This window comes from Delphinus delphis, chromosome 11 (assembly GCF_949987515.2).
Source record: "Delphinus delphis chromosome 11, mDelDel1.2, whole genome shotgun sequence".
Lineage (NCBI taxonomy): Eukaryota > Metazoa > Chordata > Mammalia > Artiodactyla > Delphinidae > Delphinus > Delphinus delphis.
This window is the reverse complement of record NC_082693.1, coordinates 21,339,142-21,360,645: the sequence shown is the minus strand read 5'-3', so window position 1 is coordinate 21,360,645 and position 21,504 is coordinate 21,339,142. Positions and strand designations below refer to the sequence as shown.

General features: G+C 38.7%; 1 protein-coding gene across 1 annotated transcript in view; it reads left to right on the top strand.

Moving 5' to 3' along the window:
• LMNTD1 (lamin tail domain containing 1) overlaps window positions 1–21,504 on the top strand; it is a 442,143-nt gene that overhangs the window by 22,177 nt on the left and 398,462 nt on the right. The window contains exon 3 of the transcript XR_009521169.1: window positions 775–834. The gene's annotated coding sequence lies outside the window, so the exon portion shown is untranslated. The remainder of the gene's footprint in view (window positions 1–774; window positions 835–21,504) is intronic.

Genomic DNA, 21,504 nt, shown 5'->3' with positions numbered 1-21,504 from the left:
TGGCTGCTAGGAAGCTCAAAGCAGATTTGAAATAACCATGGCAACTCCGACAATTCTCAGCGTTGGCATGCTTACATTATCTCTTTTTCCCTTGGTCTGAATTTTCTTTCTCTTTCATAATGTTTTAAACTGTTAAAAAAATTTTTTTAAAGATGATCATACTTTTAAAGTAGTCACTGTAGACACCTTCAGTTGATTTTGCAAAAAAGTCTTTTATGCTCTTCTTCCATTAGCCAACCTTGCTATTTTCCACATAGACACAGAAGCACGAACACACACACACGCCAGTGTACTATTTTCTTCTTTTCAAAATATGAAGAAAATAAATTTAATAAAACACAGTAAATTATTTGCAGCTCTGAAGGGTTTGACCATCAAATAAATCTGATTATGTTCTACTTGCAGATGATGCCATATTTACCTAAAGATCAGGATGGTTTGTTCTTTCTTGGTCTTCTAAGTGTTACAGAACCTGTGAAATATATTACTTCACCGGCCTCATGAAGTGTTTTAGTGACGGCCAGGAGGTTTTGGACAGTGAAGAGTTTAGGACTCTTTTGAAGCTTATGACAAATGTTAATTTGAAGTTCAAAGATGCATAGTCTCTGCCAGTTTTTCTTGCCATTTATTTATTTATTCAAATTTTATTCCTGCACTCCTACCCGCATTCCTGATGATAGCACTTAACTCTTTCATAAAGAAGTTTCCTTTTGTCTTTTTAAGCTCCCTTGGAGTCAACTACTAGATATCATGGGCATTCTTTTGCTTTTTCAGAGAACTCTGGAAAGCAAGCAGCTTCCTCTTCATGTCCGAACCTGCCACAGGTCTAACATGGTAAGTTTTTGTATTTCATTTTGATACAGATTCTGCAGGCCCTCTGTTGTAAGCAACTAAAATCTTTTGAAAAGAAGTTATCCTTTTAAAAATTTAAATATAGTTGATGTAAAATATTGTGTTAGTTTCAGGTATACTACATTGTAATTTGACATTTGCATATATATTACAAAATGAACACCACGGTAAGTCAAGTACCATCTGTCCCCATTCAAAGTTACTACAATATTATTGATCATATTCCTTATGCTGTATATTATATCCCTGTGGGTTATTCATTTTGTAACTAGAGATTTATACTGTTAATTCCCTTCACCTGTTTCACCCAGCCCTCCACCTGCCTCTGCTCTAGCAACCGTCCATCTGTTCTCTGTATCTATGAGTCTGTTTTCATTTTGCTTTGTTTGTTTGTTTTGTTTTTTAGAGTCCACATATAAGTGAGATCAGACAGTATTTTTCTTTTCCTGTCTGATTTATTTCACTTAGCAAAATGCCCTCTAGAGTCATCCATGTTGTCACAAATGGCAAGATTTCATTTTTAATGGCTGAGTAATATTCCAGTGTGTGTGTGTGTGTGTGTGTGTGTGTGTGTGTGTGTGTGTGTGTAGCACATCTTCTTTATCCATTCATCCATCCATGGACACTTAGGTTGCTTCCATATCTTGGCTATTTTAAATGATGCTGCAATGGACATTGGGGTTCATATATCTTTTGGAATTAGTGTTTTGGTTTTCTTTGGGAAAATACCCAGAAGTGAAATTTCTGGATCATATGGTAGTTTTATTTTTAATTTGTTGAGGAAACTGCAAACTGTTTTCCATAGTGGCTGCATCAATTTACAGTGCACAGGGTTCCTTTTCCACCATATCTTCGCCAACACTTGTTATTTGTTGTCTTTTTTGGGTGATAGCCATTCTGACAGGTGTGAGATGGTATCTCATTGTGGTTTTGATTTGCATTTCCCTGATGATTTGAGTTGTTGAGCATCTTTTCATATGTGTGTTGGTCATTTGCATACCTCCTTTGGAAAAATGGCTGTTCAGGTCCTCTGCCCATTTTTGAATCAGGTTGCTGGTTTGTTTGATGTTGAGTTGTATGGGTTCTTTGTGTATTTCAGGTATTACCCATTATCACATATATCAGTTGCAAATACCTTCTTACACTCAGTAGGCTGCCTTTTCATTTTATTGGCAATTTCTTTCACTAAGCGAAAGCTTTTAGTTTGATATTGTCCCATTTGTTTATTTTTTTATTTTTGTTTTGCTTGCCTGAGGAGACAGATCAAAAAAATATATTGCTAAATCCAATGTCAAAGAAATTACTTACTATGGGTTTTTTTTTAAAAGGACTTTTATGGTTTCAGGTCTTACATTTAAGTCTTTAATCCATCTTGAGTTTATTTTTGTATATGGTGTGAAAAAGTAGTCCAGTTTGATGCTTTTGCATGTAGCTGTCCAGTTTTCCCAACAACATTTATTTAAGAGTCTGTCTTTTCCCAGTTGTATATTTTTGCCTCCTTTGTTGTAGATTAATTGACCATATGAACTTTGGTTTCTTTCTGGGGTCTCTATTCTGTTCCATTGATCTATGTGTCTGTTTTTCTGCCAGTACCATACTGTTTTGATTATTGTAACTTTGTAGTGTAGTTTGAAACCAGGGCTTGTGATACCTCCAGCATTGTTCTTTCTCAAGGTCGCTTTGGCTATTAGAGGTCTTTTGTGTTTCCACACAAATTTTAGAATTGTTTGTTCTAGTTCTGTGAAAAATGCCATTGGGATTGCACTGAGTCTGTAGATTACATAGGGTAGTATAGTCACTTTAACAATATTAATTCTTCCAATCCATGAGCAGAGTGTATCTTTCCATTTGTTTGTATCCTCTTCAGTTTCTTTCATCAATGTCTGATAGTTTTCAGAGTACAAGTCTTTTACCTCAGTGGTTAGATTTACTCCTAGGAATTTTATTCTTTTTGATGCAATTGTAAATGAGATTGTTTTCTTAATTTCTCTTTCCAACAGTTCATTATTAGCGTATAGAAATGCCACAGATTTCTGTATATTAATTTTGTATCCTGCAACTTTACTGAATTTATTGATGAGTTCTACTAGTTTTGGGGTGCCATCTTTAGAATTTTCTATATATAGTATCATGTCATCTGTAAACAGTGACAGTTTTACTTCCTCCTTTCCAATTTGGATTCTTTTTATTGCTTTTTCTTGTCTGATTGCTGTGGCTAGGACTTCCAATACTATGTTGAGTAAAAGTAGTGAGAGTGGGCATCCTTGTCTTATTCCTGATCTTAGAGGAAATGATTTCAGCTATTCGTCATTGAGTATGATGTTGGCAGTGGGTTTGTCATATATGACCTCTGTTATGTTGAGGTATGTTCCTTGTATGCCTACATTGTTGAGAGTTTTTATCATAAAATTGATGTTGAATTTTGTCCAAAGCTTTTTCTTCATCTATTGAGATAATCATATGATTTTTATTCTTCTATTTGTTAATGTGGTGTATCACATAGGTTGATTTGTGGATATTGATTTGTGGATAAATCCCACTTGATCATGGTGTATGATCATTTTAATGTACTGCTGAATTCACTTTCCTAGTATTTTGTTGAGGATTTTTTTTGTGTGTGTGTGGTACACAGGCCTCTCACTGTTGTGGCCTCTCCTGTTGTGGAGCACAGGCTCCAGACGCGCAGGCTCAGTGGCCATGGCTCACGGGCCTAGCCGCTCCATGGCGTGTGGGATCTTCCCAGACCGGGGCACGAACCTGTGTCCCCTGCATTGGCAGGCGGACTCTCAACCACTGCGCCACCAGGGAAGCCCTAAAGTAATTATTGATAGGTATGTGCTTATTGCCATTTTGTGAATTTTTTTCAGTTTGTTATTGTTCTTTTCTTCTTGTGATTTGATGAATATCTTATATATGATTATTCTAAATTGATATCTTAAGTTTGAATGCATTCTAAAAACCCTATATTTTTACCCACCCTCCATGTTTAATGTTTTTGACATTGTATTTTACATCTTTTGGTTTTGTGTGTCCCTTAACTAGTTATTGTGGATATAGATAAGTTTACTATTTTTGTCTTTTAACCTTCCTACTAGCTTTATACTTGGTTGATATATCACCTGTACTGTATATTTGCCTTTACCAATGAGACTTTTGTCTTTCATAACTGTCATATTTCTAGTTGTAACCTTTTCTGCTTAGAAGAGCCCCTTTAAACATTTTATGTAAGACTAGTTTAGTGATGAACTCTTTTAACTTTTGCTTGTGTATAAAATTCTTTATTTGTCTTTTACATCTGAATAATATGCCAGGTAAAATGTTCTTGGTTTTAGGATTTTCCTTTCAATGTATCATACCACTCTCTCTGGCTTGCAGTTTCTGCTGAAAAGTCAGCTAATAGCCTTATGGGAGTATGCTTGTATGAAACTAATTTCTTTTCCCTTGCTGATTTTAATATTCTCTATATTTAATTTTTGTCATTTTAATTATAATATGTCTTGCTTTGGACCTCTTTGGATTCATCTTGTTGGGGACTCTGTCCTTCTTGAACCTGGATATCTGTTTCCTTTCCAAGTTAGGGAAGTTTTCATCTCTTATTTCTTCAGATAAGTTTTCTGCCCCTTTTTGGACCCCTATAATGTGAATGTTAGTATAGTTGAGGTTGTCCCTGAGGTCTCTTAAACTGGGTTCATTTTTTTAAATTCTTTTTTTTTCCTGTTCAACTTGGGTGATTTCTACTACTCTGTCTTCCTGTTTGTTGACCCATTCCTCTGTATCATCTATCTACTGTTGATTCCTGCTAGTGTATTTTTTATTTCAGTTATTGTATTCTTCAGCTCTGTTTGGTACTGCTTTATGCTTTCTAACTCTTTTGTTGAAATTCTCACTGTGTTCATCCATTCTTCTCCTAACTTTGGTGAGCACCTTTAATCATGACCATCATTAATCAAGCAGGTAGATTGCTTATCTCCACTTCATTCTTTTTCTGAGGTTTTTGTCTTGTTCCTTCATTTGGAACATATTCCTCTGTCTCCTCATTTTGTCTAATTCTTTGTGTTTATTTCTATGTATTAGGTAGGTGGTTATGTCTTCTGATATTGGAGAAGTGGCCTTATATAGGAGATGTCCTTTGGGGCCCATCAGCGTGCTTTCTTGTGGTCACCATAATGATATGCTTTAGGGGTGTCCCATATGTGGGCTGCATGGGTTTATTTGTTGTGGTGGGGTCGATTACTTTGGGCGTGCTGGTAGTTGGGGTTTGCCTTTGGCTCAGTTGGCTGTGAGGTTCTGTCTCTTGCAGTGGCTGTGGACCCACTGGTGGGCAGCTTAAGCTCCAGCACCTATTAGGCCAGAGGGAGGATCCCAAAATGGTGCTTGCCAGTGCAGGTGTCATCAAGGTAGATCGAGCTCCAAAATTGGCTGCCATCAGAGTCTCTGTTCTCAGGCGGAGTCCCAGTTACCTCCTGCCTCTCTGGCAGTCTCTCTAAGATAAGCAAGTAGGTCTAACGCAGGCTACTTTCAAACTACTGCCTCTTTGCTCATACTCAGAGCATGTGAAACTCTTTTGCACCCTTTAAAAGTGGAGTCTTTGTTTCCTAATGGCCTTCAAAGCCAGATGTTCTGGGGGCTCGTCTTTTTTGTGCATGACCTCTGGACTGGGGAGCCTGATGTAGGGCTTGGACCCTTCGCTCTTTGGGGAGGACTTCTGCAGTTGTGATATTCTTCCCTTTAGGGTCGCTGATCCGGGGGTGTTGGTCCTGACTATACTGCATCTCTGCCACTCCTATCTGTCTTGGTGTGGTTCCTTCTTTATGTCTTCAATTGTGGAAGATCTTTTCTGCTAATCTTCAGGTCGTTCTCATAGATTTTTATTCTGTAAGTAGTTGTAATTTTGGTGTGCCCATGGGAGGAGGTGGGCTCAGAGTCTTCCTACTCTGCCATCTTGGCCACACCCCAAAGAGGTTATCTTATAAATAATCAAACAGACAAATTAATAAATAAATCAACTTGATCTTCTTGTGTTTATACAGCTATTGACATACGATTGAATTTTTAATTTTGAGGCTAGATATCATAGTTAGTGCCTATTTGTTACTTGATTTAAATTGTTCTGCCTATTGTGTATGTGTAGGTAATGGCATTATTGTTTTTTTAATATCAAAGTTATTTAGCTGGGCAATAAACTTGGCTTTTTTGTTGTACAGTCTGTTTAAGAATAGAATATCCAGGGGAATTCCCTGGCAGTCCAGTGGTTAGGGCTCTGTGCTTTCACTGCTGGGGCCCAGGTTCAGGTTCAATCCCTGGTCGGGGAACTAAGATCCCACAAGCCATGCTGTGTGACCAAAAAATGTATATATATATAGAATATCTAATTTTATAGGTAGTTTCCTATTTTTTGACCTGTCACTATGAAATTTTTTTAACTTTATAATCATTATTGTTTTCAAAATTACATGAAGTATTTTTTAGAACTGTCAGTGCAAGGTTTACAAAAGATTTCTGACACTACTTAAAATTATATCATTTTAAAAAGTAACAATAAGAAGTATAACTATGAAAAATTACATTGTAATTTTATGTATTCTTATTCTCACTTGTTTCCTGATTAAATTTGCTAATTAGTTCTGTAAATAATTTTTTTTTTTTTTTTTTTTTGCGGTACGTGGGCCTCTCACTGTTGTGGCCTCTCCCGTTGCGGAGCACAGGCTCCGGATGCGCAGGCTCAGCGGCCATGGCTCACGGGCCCAGCCGCTCCGCGGCATGTGGGATCTTCCCAGACCGGGGCACGAACCCGCGTTCCCTGCATCGGCAGGCAGATTCTCAACCACTGCACCACCAGGGAAGCCTTGTAAATAATATTTTTAATTGCACCCACTGCTGCCATGTTCCTTGGGATGTGAAGGCTTGAAGGCTTTCTGCCTCTTATATCTTATAAAGATTTTGTAAAAAGAATTCAGATGATTCTAAGGGTGATTCATAAACCACACTTAGATAAGGTTAATTTTCCTTCATCAGATTTGGGGTTGGGGGATAGTTTTAATCTCTCAGTGATATTTAAAAACTCAAAGGCAGCAAGATTGTATAATTAATTCTGGGTTTATCTTGATAATTCTTTCAATTGTAAAGTTCAAAAATTATTCTTTTTTTTGAATTTTATTTATTTATTTTTTATAGCAGGTTCTTATTAGTTAGCTGTTTTATACATATTACTGTATATATGTCAATCCCAACTCCCAATCATCCCACCACGCCCCCTCCACTTCCCTCCCTTGGTGTCCATACATTTGTTCCCTACATCTGTGTCTCTATTTCTGCCTTGCAAAGCTGTTCAGCTGTACCATTTTTCTAGATTCCACATATACACATTAATATATGATATTTGTTTTTCTCTTTCTGACTTACTTCACTCTGTATGACATCCATGTCTCTACAAATGACCCAACTTCGTTCCTTTTTATGGGTAATACTCCACTGTATATATGTACCACATCTTCTTTATCCATTCATCTGGTGATGGGCATTTAGGTTGCTCCCACATCCTGGCTATTGTAAATAGTGCTGCAGTGAACATTGGGGTGCATGTGTCTTTTTGAAAAATTATTCTTCTAAACTAAATATATTTTTTTTTCTTTGAAATTAATATATGGGGAGACACTTTGAAAATAGGTAAATAACGTTATTTCTCATAAAACTTTTACCCAACTAGTTTTAGTATCCATTGATGATCTTCTGTCTCCATGATTGTTTTTCTTTATTAGTTGATATTCTACTCTAAGGAAGCACTGTCCCTTCTTACTTATTTATTTATTTGGATAGGGACTCACGGATTCTTATTTTATTAAATAGGTTATGATCCATTACTATCGTCATTTATTTTGATGCTCAAATTAGCCTAGATTTGGCTAGGGGAAGCCCCAGTAATCCTTCTGTGTCATTTTTACATACCCCATTATTTTTTGAAAAATCCTTTACTTTTTTGTGAAGTATGATGTTCCAAGCTCATCTTGTACTTTCTCTGCCCCAGCCCTGAAATCAACCATTTCTCCAAGCAGCTATATTTTGTTTTAATAGAGAATGATACCAATATCTGAGTGCTAAGTGTGCTCATTTCTACTGGTATGGCATTATTTCCAGGCCCTTTCAGAGGAAAAAAGGTAAGTAGATAGATAGATAGATAGATAGATAGATCGATCAAACTATGAGTTCACATATTGGAATATAATAGCTGCAATTCCAGTCCAACAGCACAAGCTACATTATAGTTTAGTACTGTGCAATGGGTACAAGTGTGAGCCACATATGTAATTATAAACTTTCTAGTTGCCATGTTTAAAAGAGTAAAGAAACAATTTAAATCTATTTTAATAATGTATTTATTTAACACAATGTATCCTAATTTTTACCATTTCAACATATAATCAAATAAGACGTTATTAGTGAGATGTTGCACTTTTTTTCCCCTTGTAGTAAGTTCTTCCTAAGCTAGTGTATATTTGATGCTTACAGCACATCTTCAGTTTGGTCTAGCCACATTTCAAGGGTTCAGGAGCCATATGTGACTAATAGCTGCCGTATTGCACAGCAGAGTCCTCTTACTTTCTGTGTTGGTTATCCCATCCCTCAACAACAAAAAACCTGGCTCCCATTATTTTCAGAAGCCTAGAATTTTGCTCAAGCCTGGAATATACAGGAGGTAGCCTCAGAATGGCTAATTTATACCACTGAAAAAAAGCAAAATTACTAATTAGTGTTTGTTCTCATTTTTTATATCAAAAACATACAGTGAAAGCCACATGTCTTACCTGTGCAATTCAATGAGTTTTAATCAGCACCTACACCTGTGTAACCCACATCTCTAGCATTTTCATCACCTGAGAAATGACCCCTGCGCTCCTTCCTAGTCAGTCCTCTGCCCCTTCCAGAGGCAACAGTTTATCTGACCTTTTCCATTATGGAATAGATTTTCCTCTTCTAGAAATTACATAGATAAAGTCACAGTGGATTTTGTGTGTGTGTGTGTCTGGCTTCTTTTCTCTTAGTATAATGTCTGTGAGATTCATCCATGTTGCTGCATTTTTTTTAACTGCTGAAAAATATTGCATTGTATAAATATACACACTTTGTTTATTCATTGCACTGTTAATAGACATTTGAGTTGTTTCCAGTTTGGGCTAATATGAATAAAGCTGCTAAGAACATCTTTATTTTAGTCTCTGTGAGGACATACATTTTCAGTCCTCTCAGGTAAATACCCAGCAGTGGAATAACTAAGTCATAAGGTAAATGTAATAATTTTCTTTTACATGGTTAAATAGTGTTAACACTGAAATGTTATTAACTGTTTTTGAAACCATCGACAATACTTTTATCTACAGTTTGCCTTTAAAAGCTAACTAATGGCATTTATATTATTATGACACTTTTTCATGCTGGGTCAAGTAGTGTGCCAGGATAACATTTTCTCCTTTCCAAGTCCATTATCATTTCACCCTTTCCTCCTTCTGCACTCTCCTCTCCTCTCCTCCTCCTGTGGACTGAACGTCTCTCACTCATCCTTCAGGCCTCATTTCAGACTCTACTCCTCCTGGAAGCCCATCGTGACCTTCCCAGTCTGGTGAGATGACCCTCTTTCTCCTCTGTTTCCTCCTATCATGATCTGTCTCACCCAGCATTGTGAACATTGGCGTGTGTGTCAGTCTTCTCTTTTTCATTGTGAGCTCCTTGAGAACAAGAATTGTTTCCCATTTTTCTTTGCATACCTGTTGCCTAAGCATATCTGGCGCAGTAAGCCCTCAGCACATGTTGGTTGAGTGAATAATGAAAAGTCAGGTAACTACTTAAGGTCTGTAGTGAGTTAGAGGTAGAACAAGAACTCGAATTGAAGTTTGTTTTTAAATTCCTTGTTTTCCTCTTAGTTTTCTGGCTCATGCATTTTGTTTCAGCCAAAACAAATGTAAAAGAGATTTTTCACACTTGGTTGAGATAAAGAAACTAATAAATCTTCAGAGGCCAGATGTGAGTATCTCAGAGACAAATAGTTGGCACTAGCAGTGGTACCGTTGGATTCCTGTGTGGATGAACAGCACAACCTGTGGGTCCAGGACCTCAGGACAGCCTGTGGAGCCAAGGCAGGTAAAGGATGAGAGCAGAACCCATGGGGATTGGGATCTCCGGGAACACTGGGCCCCTTTTCAGGGCTACTCTTCCTAATGAGAAAGACAGAGCACTGACATCAGTCGCAGCAACAGATACCAACACAATTTTATTCACAATCTACATTTTAGGTCACTTGGCCAGATTTTTCGGTATCCATGGTGACGGGTTGATCTACTATTTCCAGGGCTGGATTATACTCCAGGGGAAAGAGCTGCATGGTGCACAGCAGTATTTACAGACATACATGTGTAGACAATAATATCATTGTCAGTCACTGTCAAACAAAACAAACTTTATGGTTGTTTTCTTCCCCAGCCATTGTTCTAAGTGATATTTCAGGCTTCATTTTAAAAACTGAGGCTGTGTAGTGTTCAGAATTCTTTAGTTCCTGTTGTGATTGAAATGGAATTCTAGCTGTTAAGAGTTGCAGAACAGGCCCAAACAAACAAACAAAACAAAACAAAACGAAACGAAACAAAAACCCAAATGCTAAACATGACATCAAAGCTCCTGATCAATTCACAATCCGTCATCTAACTTTTATTTACATTTTTTAGACTGCAGAAGGGTTGATTGAGGCACCTTCGTGAGAACATTACTAATGGTAAACCCGGTATTCTTGGTGTCAACCCAGGATATATTTATATTTTTTTAGACTGCAGAAGGGTTGACTGAGGCACCTTCGTGAGAACATTACTAATGGTAAACCCAGTATTCTTGGTGTCAACCCAGGATATATTTATTTTTCCTCAGAGCAGCAGCACACAGAGTGTGGACAGATGGAAAGATTTTTTTAAATTCAGTCTCTCTGCCATGTCGATAATAAATAACCACAAGTTTTGATTATAGGACTGGTCTTTGTCCTTCCTGAGAGATAAAACCTCAATGTTAGCCTTCCATTTGTTTCCTTTTTTCCTTCTGCTTTGCCTTATCCTTTCTCTGGTTCAGCCAAGTGTCCCAAGGCACGTTGATTATAAAATGGAATCTGATTTTTATCTCTAGGACATATTTTGTGATTATAAAACATTAAAAAAAACCCTCATATCCCAAAACTTTTAACATAGTGTAATCAATCCTCTTTCAGTTTGTGATACCAGATAGTGTCATAGCATTAATACAAAAAAGCAAATTATATTGGTCACCTTCAGCAGCATTAGAAACTAATTTGCTGATTTAAAAAAATCAATGACCACAAAAGTATTGATGGAAATACCTGGCACCTTCGTAGTATTTGAACTATGCTGGTTTAAACTCTATAAATACAGTTGGTGATGTATTTATATTAATAAATACACAGTAATAGAAATAAATATTACTTTTACAAATGAGTAAGGACCCTGTGCTTTTTGAGTAGAGAGAGACAAAATTCAGCTCAGAAGTTACCCTTTTCATTTGTGCATATAGACACAACTTATTAATCAGGGCTGGTCGATTTTTCCTTCTTTCAGGCCGTCTTAAAAGGGGAATCACGAGTTAGGAAACACTGAGGGGGCCAACCTAAGGTAGGCCCCAGCTTTGTCTGTAATCAAATTAAGTGACATCCTCAAGTTTTTAAAATTGCCTGTTTAAACATATCCCTTGTTTGTTGGTGATTTGCTCCAGATGCCATAAAGAGAATATACTTTATAGGGTCTGGCTTCCATGGAGATCAATTATGACTTTCCTCAGATTATGAGGAGTTGGTTTTATGAATTGGTTTGTTTGTACATCATTGTCTGAGATGTCTGTCTGAAGACTTTATATGGAGAGGATATAGACATGAGATCCTATATGTTTGAGCTGTTTTTCCACATGTACTGATATATTAAAATTCTATCACATACTCTTCATTTGAGAGTAATTGAAAAAATTTTCAGGTATAGTCTCTTTCAATAAAGAAGTAGTTAAATTTATATATATATTTATATATTTATTTATCTTTATTTACTTATTTTTGGCTGTGTTGGGTCTTTGTTGCTGCGTGCAGGCTTTCTCTAGTTGCAGTGAGCAGGGGCTACCCTTCGTTGAGGTGCGCGGGCTTCTCATTGCGGTGGCTTCTCTTGCTGCAGAGCACGGGCTCTAGGCGTGTGGGCTTCAGTAGTTGTGGCACGCAGGCTCAGTAATTGTGGCTCATGGGCCCTAGAGCGCAGGCTCAGTAGTTGTGGCGCACAGGCTTAGTTGCTCCACGGCATGTGGGATCTTCCTGGACAAGGGATTGAACCTGTCTCTCCTGCATTGGCAGGTGGATTCTTAACCGCTGTGCCACCAGGGTAGTTCCAAGTTTACATTTTTATAAAAATATTTTACGGGCAGATATTTCAGTATGTATCTCTAAAAAATAAGAACTCTTTGTAATTAAAAAAAAAAACCTTCTCCTTGTTTTAATTCTCACACCTGAAACATTAGTAACATGAATTTAAGTTTTGAAAAGTTGGGAAATAGATTAGGTTGTACTGTATAGTTATAATTGTAAACAATAAGTTGATATTGTCTGGATGTTAGAGGAATTGCCAATGTCAGGTGTGATTACAATCATTGATGAAGAACGAGGGTTACACCTTTCCTGAACCTGATAATATTTTCTGCTGTGACTCTGGTATCAAATAGAATATCTAATTCGTACCAGTCTTTTGATATCTGTACTAAGAAGCAAATGGAAAAAATGGGAAGATAATTTTGAAAGAATTGTGGAGTTATGTCAAAGAAGGGTCTTACTAACGATTGAAAGTCCTTGGTACCTTGATCTCATCAACTCTGTTAATTCTCAAGTTTGCGTAAAACCCCATTATACATTTTCAGTGCCCTATTCCTCAGTTAATGAGTATTTCTTGAGAAATTCACTCTGTATATTATTTGTCTAATCTTTTCCAAACCCTTAATGCACTTTGGTGGTCTTTTAATTGATCCACATTTGATTTCCTATGAAATTTATCATTGCTTGTGATTCCTCTATCACATCATGTAGAAGATGAGGAGTCAGACACATCCAGATGAGCCCCACGGGGACTACTGAAGGGCAAAAGGGTGGGGCATAAAGCTGGAGGGCACATTTCAGGGGTCAAATAGTACTAGGGACTCATCATCATAGCCTAGAGAGGAGATAAAGTCACAACTTCAAACTCAGGACCATATGGAGAGCAGGAATTAAACAACATTCAATTACAAAGTTATCTGGAAAATCTCCAAATATCCCCAAATGACACATTCTAAATCTATGGGTAAAAGAAGAAATCACAAGAAAATTTAGAAAATGTTTTGAACAGAATGAAAATGAACATAAAACGTATATATAAAAACTTGTGGGATGAAGTCAAAGCAGTTTTAGAAACAGATTTAAAACATTAAATGCTTATATTAGATAAGAAGAAAGGTTTTAAAACAGGGATATCAATAAAACTAGGAAAAGAGAAGCAAATTTAACTCAAAATAAGCAGAAGGAAGGTAATAATGAAGATCAGAACAGAAATCAATGAAAGAGTAAACAGAAAAACAATAGGAAAAAATCAGGTAAATTAAAAACTGGTTATTTGAAAAGATTAATAAACTTGACAAAACTTTATCCAGACAGAATATGAAAAAAGAAAAGAGAGAGAAAACACTAATGAACAATATTACAAATGAAAAAGGGAACCTCACTACAAATCCAACAAATTAAATTTTATTTCTTACACATTCAATGAGTCTATCCTTAATTTTGTTTTTTATCAGCCCCAACATTTAAAGGATGATGAGGGTATATTATAAACAACACATAAAATTGACAAATTCCTAAAGAGGTGCAAATCAGCAGACCTCACTCAAGAAGAAATAGAGTACATGAATAGCCTTATATCGATAGAAGTAATTAATTTGTATTCATTTAGCTGCGTCCATCCTAGATTTGTTTGACTCCAAAGCCACTGTGCAATGAAGTGGTCAAAGCTGTTCAACAAAAACTCTCCTACTATTCTGCCTACTCACCTTAATATGTCTCTATGGGCCCATCCAACCAGTTTTCTACCCCTCGGGACTCTGAGGATAAAGTGTTTCTAGTCACTGATTCTCAAATATACTTGGTTTTGCTCATGCAAGCAGGATGAGTTACTTCTCAAATAGGAGTAGAATGAATCATAGAGAACTTCACAGAGGAGAAAAAAGTTAATTTGGGTGTTAAAATGTAAGGATTAGTGTACATGGAGAAAAGGTAAGAAAAGGTTTCCCAGTTGTAGTGCTATGGTAGGACATTCTTGATGGACTTCCAGAATGGCCTCCATTCATTGGAAGGGTTACTGAAATAGAGACTATAGCCTAGAATGCTTTATTTCTATACCTGGAATGCAGTTGGAAGCCAAGATTAAGTAGAGATTCATTAAATGACAAGAAACATAATTTATTGGGGGAAGGGTTTATTTTCCTCTAAGGAGACAAGCAAGCATTTGGTCAGGGCAGAGTTTTTGAGGAAGACTTTTCTTTTTAAAAGTTATCCAAGGATTGAAGAACAAATTCTGTCATGGATAAATGACTAGTTTGGAGACCTGAAACAAAAGCATAAATAAGTATTTTCTAAATAAAATAGAATTACAATTAGTAGGATTACCTGGGGACAGGACTAGAATTGGGCTTATTTAAAATTCTTATAAATGAGTGAAAACTTCAGATTCACAAATGATATGATATTTTTCTAGGTGGAAAGATGCCAGCTACAAAGGGAAAATCTGAAGCAATATCTCAGAGGCTGAGTTAATGGACAGGAAAGTGGCAAATGGGTTTCTTTCTGACAAACATAGGTTATCATGCATTTATGGAAAAATAATTCAAACTGTATTTATCAAATGATGAGTTTCAATATTTAGTCACACTTCTGAAAAGGAATCCAGGAGTTACTGTAGGCTATTCTCCTGGTTTTAAAAGGACAATTAAATAAACAGAAAAGGAGAGAAAAAAATGTTTGTGTGTACTTGTGAAAATATTTTCGTGTCATCAGAAACGTTCCTCAACTTCTAACCAATGTCACCAGGCATCATAAATTGCCTAGAAATGGCATAGTGTTACATTATACTCAAAATTCCATTAAATTACAGAGAAAAGGAGTCGTTTTAAGAAATCCAGCAGAGTGTCTTTGAGTAGATGGCAATGATGAGGCACAGGTTGTAATTTGTAATTACATCTGTGAGTATAGTCACATATTTACTTCTTGATTTCAGTCAGCGTGAAATAATTATGTGTTCCAGATTGGAGTGCATTCAAAGTTCTGTTTAAAAGTTCATGCAGATTTCCCATTTTGCATTAAGAAAACTCTGCTCCTAATGTTATGCTCCCCTCCAGCATTCCATAAATGGGCACCCTAGAGATCAGAATAACTAATAAGTAGAACAATTTAAGAATAGCCTCTCGCAAATCAAACTGGAGCAAATGTGAGATCCATCTAGCAGTAACCAAGTACCTGCTTCCCCAAATCACATACACCCATTTAAGCTCGGAGTATATTCTATTAACAAATTTAGGTCTGAGCCTCCCTGTAGGCTCTAGTAATGCAGTTTAAGAAGCGAAAAAGGCTTTACCTGTTCAAGAAAACTTAAGTAGAATATTAAACAAAGAATATTTAACACACATTTCCCTTGTGGAATATGATAGCCATCATTTTTCTTTGGTTTAGTCCTCATACACCTCAGTGCCACATTTAGGTGAGCGTAACAATCTTCCTTTCAGCTCTTTTTTCAGCAGCCTGCACATTTATAAGGTTTTTTGGATAAACATACTTGAAAATCACAGTCATGGTTGCTTTGTCAGATACATCTGTGCTTAGGTCAGGCAGTAAAAATAGTGAATGTTCATGGGGTAAGGTAGGGCACAAGGAGATTCAATCATGAAAGCAATTACAGGTGATAACATTCTTCCATTTTCCTGCTCACAATTCTAAGAGGATCCTTATTCAGTTGCCCTACCCGTTACTCCGAATCCCTTCATCTTCACATACTGAAGAAGTCTGTGTGACACTTAGTTCAGAAAAGCTCTTGAGGAAAGAGTCTGAGTGGTTTTGGTCTCATAGGAAACAAGGGCTGAACTTATCAAGTATAAGAGTACAAAAGTTCCGTAGGTCCACACCAAATGCATTCCAGTTCAACGGCTTAAATCAGGTAGTCTCTAAAGAATCAGAGACTTGGTCCTTCACACACACTTTTTCCCGTTGCGGAGCACAGGCTCCGGACGCGCAGGCTCAGCGGCCGTGGCACACGGGCCCAGCCGCTCCGCGGCATGTGGAATCTTCCCGGACCGGGGCACGAACCCATGTCCCCTGCATTGGCAGGCGGACTCTCAACCGCTGCGCCACCAGGGAAGCCCCATTCACACACACTTTTGATACTGAGTGAGCGTCCCTGTTCTGGGCAGAGAGGTAATCTTCTGTATGGAGTAAGCGGCTCGTATCTCTGAGTCCACTTTTTACCTTACATACTCAACTGTGTGTGATGCAAGAGCTCAGCAGAGAGCATCAAACTGTTGAGGATCAGCATCTTTGACTAGGGGAGTGTGCCCAGGGCTTGGAGTGACAACTGCACGTGAGTCTTGGCTCAGATGAGTGACAGGAGTAGTTCTCTCAACCAACCTACGTCTCCAGGTTTGGAGGTAGTAGTAATAATAACAACAGCAAGACTACTCGTCTGGTGGTTTTCCATTATGAAGATGGAAAGGGTTGTGTTTGAAGATACTTTGTAATCTGTAGAACACTGCTAATGTTCATTATTGTTATTGTTTCTTGTATTTGATAACAATGCTCATGCCATTGTTATTTCTTAAGCCAGTTTTCAGCTAGCCTCTGGATAGATTCTGAATTGTTTGAAGTGGGCAATGACCGTCAATAGATCATTGCCCTGTGCTTTCTATGCACATGTAGTCCAGAAGCACACAGTGCAGCACCCTTGGCAGGTGTCCAATCATTGTCTCAAGAGCCAGAGTGGGCTTCTCTTTTGCATCCTACAGCACTAATGTAAGCTCAGATTCCCCTTGGACTCTTTATAGCCCTGCCTTCAATTGCATCACTTAAGATACACACAAGTGGGGACTTCCCTGGTGGTGCAGGGTTTAAGAATCCACCTGCCAATGCAGGGGACACAGGTTCGAGCCCTGGTCTGGGGAGATCCCACATGCCGCGGAGCAACTAAGCCTGTGCAACACAACTACTGAGCCTGCGCTCTAGAGCCCGCGAGCCACAGCTACTGAGCCCACGTGCTGCAGCTACTGAATCCCACATGCCTAGAGCCTGTGCTCTGCAACAAGAGAAGCCACTGCAATGAGAAGCCTGCACACCACAACGAATAGTAGCCCGCGCTCTCCGCAACTAGAGGAAGCCGGCGTGCAGCAACAAAGACCCAACGCAACAAAAAATAAATAGATAAATAAAATTGATTAAAAAAAGATACACACAAGTCGTTAAGGATTTAATTATCTGGTTTTTGCTTGATATTCAGAATTCATAAAACATTAAAAAAATTCTGTGTGACCTTGGACAAGTCATGTAATCTTTCCAAGTCTTGTTTTTTTTTCACTTCTGAAGGAGGTTAAACTACATATCTTCTGCATCTTCTCCAACTTAGAATTTTTATGATGTTACTGTAATGTCTCCCTAAATGGTTAAAAAATAGCACCAAATAGGCATGCTATGTGTAATAGGGATTCCCTATTTTAGAATGGATTGATGTTTTTAGAAACTATTTGGCTAAAGAACTTTCGGTTAACTCAGTGTCACCCACCAACTTGTTGACCTCGGGGTGCTTTAAGTGAACTTAATATTAAGAAAGATTAAATTTTTACACCCACAGGTATTATCATCTCTGTTTCAAGCTTTTCATGAGTATAACCTGTCAGAGTTACTACCCTACAAATCAAAACGGTTATTAACCATCACAATTCCAGGCACCAGATAAGCAGAATAACCCTTTGTCTCCATGGTACATCTTTAGATATGGGCCTGAGCAGTTCAAGCCAAGATCTAGAGTTCTGTCTTCTAATGTATTCCTTTATTTGCTAGAGAGAAGCCTTCTCAAAGTGAGGGATCAGAGCCCCAGGGGAGAGTGTGGACCCCTGGAGAGCTCAATGGCACTGTACTTTTGTTCTTTCTAGCTACTCTGCCCAGGGTCATTACAATCTCAGATTCTTATAAACATAAAACAAATAGAGTTTTAGGTAGCTTGACACATACTCGTACTCTACATATAAACGTGCATTTACATAGACATAGATGTGTATAAATGTATGAATGTGTGGATAAGTATTTATTTAATCATTAAATACATTATCTTGGCTCTCAAGAAATTTACTGTCTTGAAGGATGGAGATAAATATGTGCAAGTGCTCTGGTAACCTGGGTGTTCCTAAATAAAGATACACACATAGACTATCCAAATGTTTTATGACAGCTAGCATTTACTGAATATATACCATGTGCCGGGACTAATTTAAGCTCTTTACACATGTTGGCTCAGTTAATCCTCTTAAACAGCCTTATAAGGTAGGTGCTATTTGATTCATATATATATATATATATATATATATATATATATGTAAAATATAAATATTAAATATATTTGTATGAGGTAGATACTATTATATATTCAACTTATAGGTACTATTATGTATTCAGATTTCACAGAGATTAAGGAATTTGCTCAAGGTCATATGCCCAAGCAAGTGGCAAAGAGGTGGGATTCTACCCAGGCAGCTGGCTCTAGAACCAGGTGCTCATCTTCCCAACCCTAGGCTGCGGCTGTGGTAGACGCAGGTTCCCAGTGAGCCTCTGGTGGGCAGGTACTCTCAGCACGCACCCACCCTGCTCCCTCTGGGCTCTCGCTGAGCAGCTGTGCACATGATTAGTGGGTTGTCAGGAGCCTCACCGACGCTCCTGCCAGATTCTGTCCTTCATTGTCAAAGGACACTGACGGTCTACAAAATCCTCGTAGATTGATTTCCTTACACAGGCTCCGAGATGGAGGTATGCGTGCAGGGAGTTAATTGGCGAGAGCTCCTAGGAACACCTATCAGGGAGTGAGGGAACAGGGAAGAGTCAGCATCCACTCAGAGGGGACAGACTTGGACGGTGATGCAGTTGCAACAGAGGCCTCAGCAGACCCCGTGTGAAGTTCTAGAGCTGAGATCCCCTTCCTGAATTGAGGCAACAGTGCAGGGCCTTAGTATCCCTACCTCAAGTAGTCACTGGACGCAGGCTGCCCGAGGAGAGCAAGGCAGCTCCTTTTGGTTGAGAGCCATTCCTGGGGAGAGAGTGAACTGTGAAGCAACAGCAGGCCACTGTCCCAGCAGCGGAGGGAATGAGAGGCACAGCCTGCAGGGAGATCTGCATCCACTGTAGACCCTCAGAGTCATGGCGAAATGGCCGGTGTTGGCCGTAGTACTTTGAGAAAGGAGTTCCCTGCTGTTTCTCTGCAGTGTTCATCTGCCTTGGAAAGGCAGATAGTGTTAGGGAGAATGATGTGTATATATGGTCGGGGGTGGTAAGCAGGAACGAGGAACGAGGGAGAGAATGTTATCTCCCCTCCCACTTCTTTCCATTCTGTGGGTGGATTACCAAAGCTCTTGCAAAATGAGGTCGAGGTCGGGTGGACTCAGACTTGTCAGTCTCTGGGAGGTTATGACTGATGGGCAATATCTCCCACTCCCTCTCCCTTGAAGAAAATTGCTCGCCCACTGTCTGGGAAATTAAAGTAATATATCCCTCCGGATGGAAGCTGACTCAGTGTAAAATCTATAGCTCAGGTAAATTCTATATTAAACCCAAAATGGTGAAATGATAAAATAACAAAAATATGTTTCTATAGGCTTCTCCTTTCTCAACAGCGTAGAATTATTGCCCCCTTCTCTCCCCTTCTCTTCTCCCCACCCTTGTTGTGTGTGTGTTTGTGTGTGTGTGTGTGTGTGTGTGTGTGTGTGTTTTGGGGAAAACATGGAGACTTGTTATATATTTACAGCAATGTTTATCATGTATTGAAAGCTGCCTATATGCCAGATACTTTATGTATATTATTGCTAAATATCCCAATAACCAGCACAGTAGGTATTAACCACACTGTTGTTGTTGTTTTTTTAAAAAAAGATGTTGGGGGTAGGAGTTTATTAATTAATTAATTTATTTTTGCTGTGTTGGGTCTTCGTTTCTGTGCGAAGGCTTTTCTCTAGTTGTGGCAAGTGGGGGCCACTCTTCGTCGCGGTGCGCGGGCCTCTCACTGTCGCGGCCTCTCTTGTTGTGGAGCACAGGCTCCGGACGCGCAGGCTCAGTAGTTGTGGCTCACGGGCCTAGTTGCTCCGCGGCATGTGGGATCCTCCCAGACCAGGGCTCGAACCCGTGTCCCCTGCATTAGCAGGCAGAGCCTCAACCACTGTGCCACCAGGGTAGCCCAGTCACACTGTTTTGTAGAATGAGAAATTGCTGCTCAAAGAGTTTATGAGAATTGCCCATGAGCCACAGCCAGTAGGTGATAGAAGCACTTTGGGCAGATCGTGAATTCACATTGCCTCTCTGTGAAGAGGGGTTTGAAGTCCCTTGTGTCTCATTTGGGGTGTCTTGGGGTAGATGTTAGCAAGACGAAAGGCAAGAAAATGGATTTAGGGGTGGATAAATAGGGCTGTACTTATGCTCCTGCCCACCTTCTGCAGTGCACTTTATGTATCCTGTGTGTGATGGCAGGAGCTAATTGCTTACACATCCCCAGTAACACACACAGTCTTTAACCAGTTTTTGCCTTGCTAGAAACAGCCTCTGATCTTCCTGGTAGAAAGTGGTAGAAAGTGGTGAATTTTCCTCTCCCAGCTGGTGTGGGCTTCCATGACAAGAGAATAGTTAACTTTTCATTTGTAGCAGGAGCTTGAACAGGAATATGCAGAATACAATTGAATAATGTTGTCATCCAAACTCAAAAGAGTTCGCCTTTAAATGTTGTTTACAGGATTTTTCCATCATATCTAACATTGAAGCTGGTAAACTTATCCAAGAACTTAAGACCCTTCGTGCTGGTTTTTCATGGGGGACATCTGAAAAGAATGCCATTACCTAAATGATTGCTCGGCAAGGTGAATATGATTGGCTTTAGTGCCTTCCAATCAGAGAGGAGGACCCTGATCTTTGCCATTTGCTCCCAGGTCAGGAGCAAAAAAAAAAAAAAAAAGTTCAGTGTGAGGGCACATCGGTCCTTGTCTTGGAGCCAGGATGGATAAAGATCTTTGTCCTCCCATCTCCCAAGAGCCTCCCCAAAGATGTTTCTTCCACAGGTTAAGTAAGTTTGGTCTCTGACATGCCCAGCACACAGCCCATGATACTTTTGTCTTAAACAGTACCAGGTTTTAGAAAACGAAGTCAGATTGTCAGATTGAAGCAGGTTAAGGCCTTTACTCCAGGCATTGAGTTACTGAAAGATTAGCCTTATGCTGAAATACTCAATGGCTGTAGAAGAAATCTGAAAAACGCCATTTAATATTATTAAAGACTTGAAGAGAGAGGAAATGAGTCAAGAGAAAAGAAGGAATTGAGGAGTA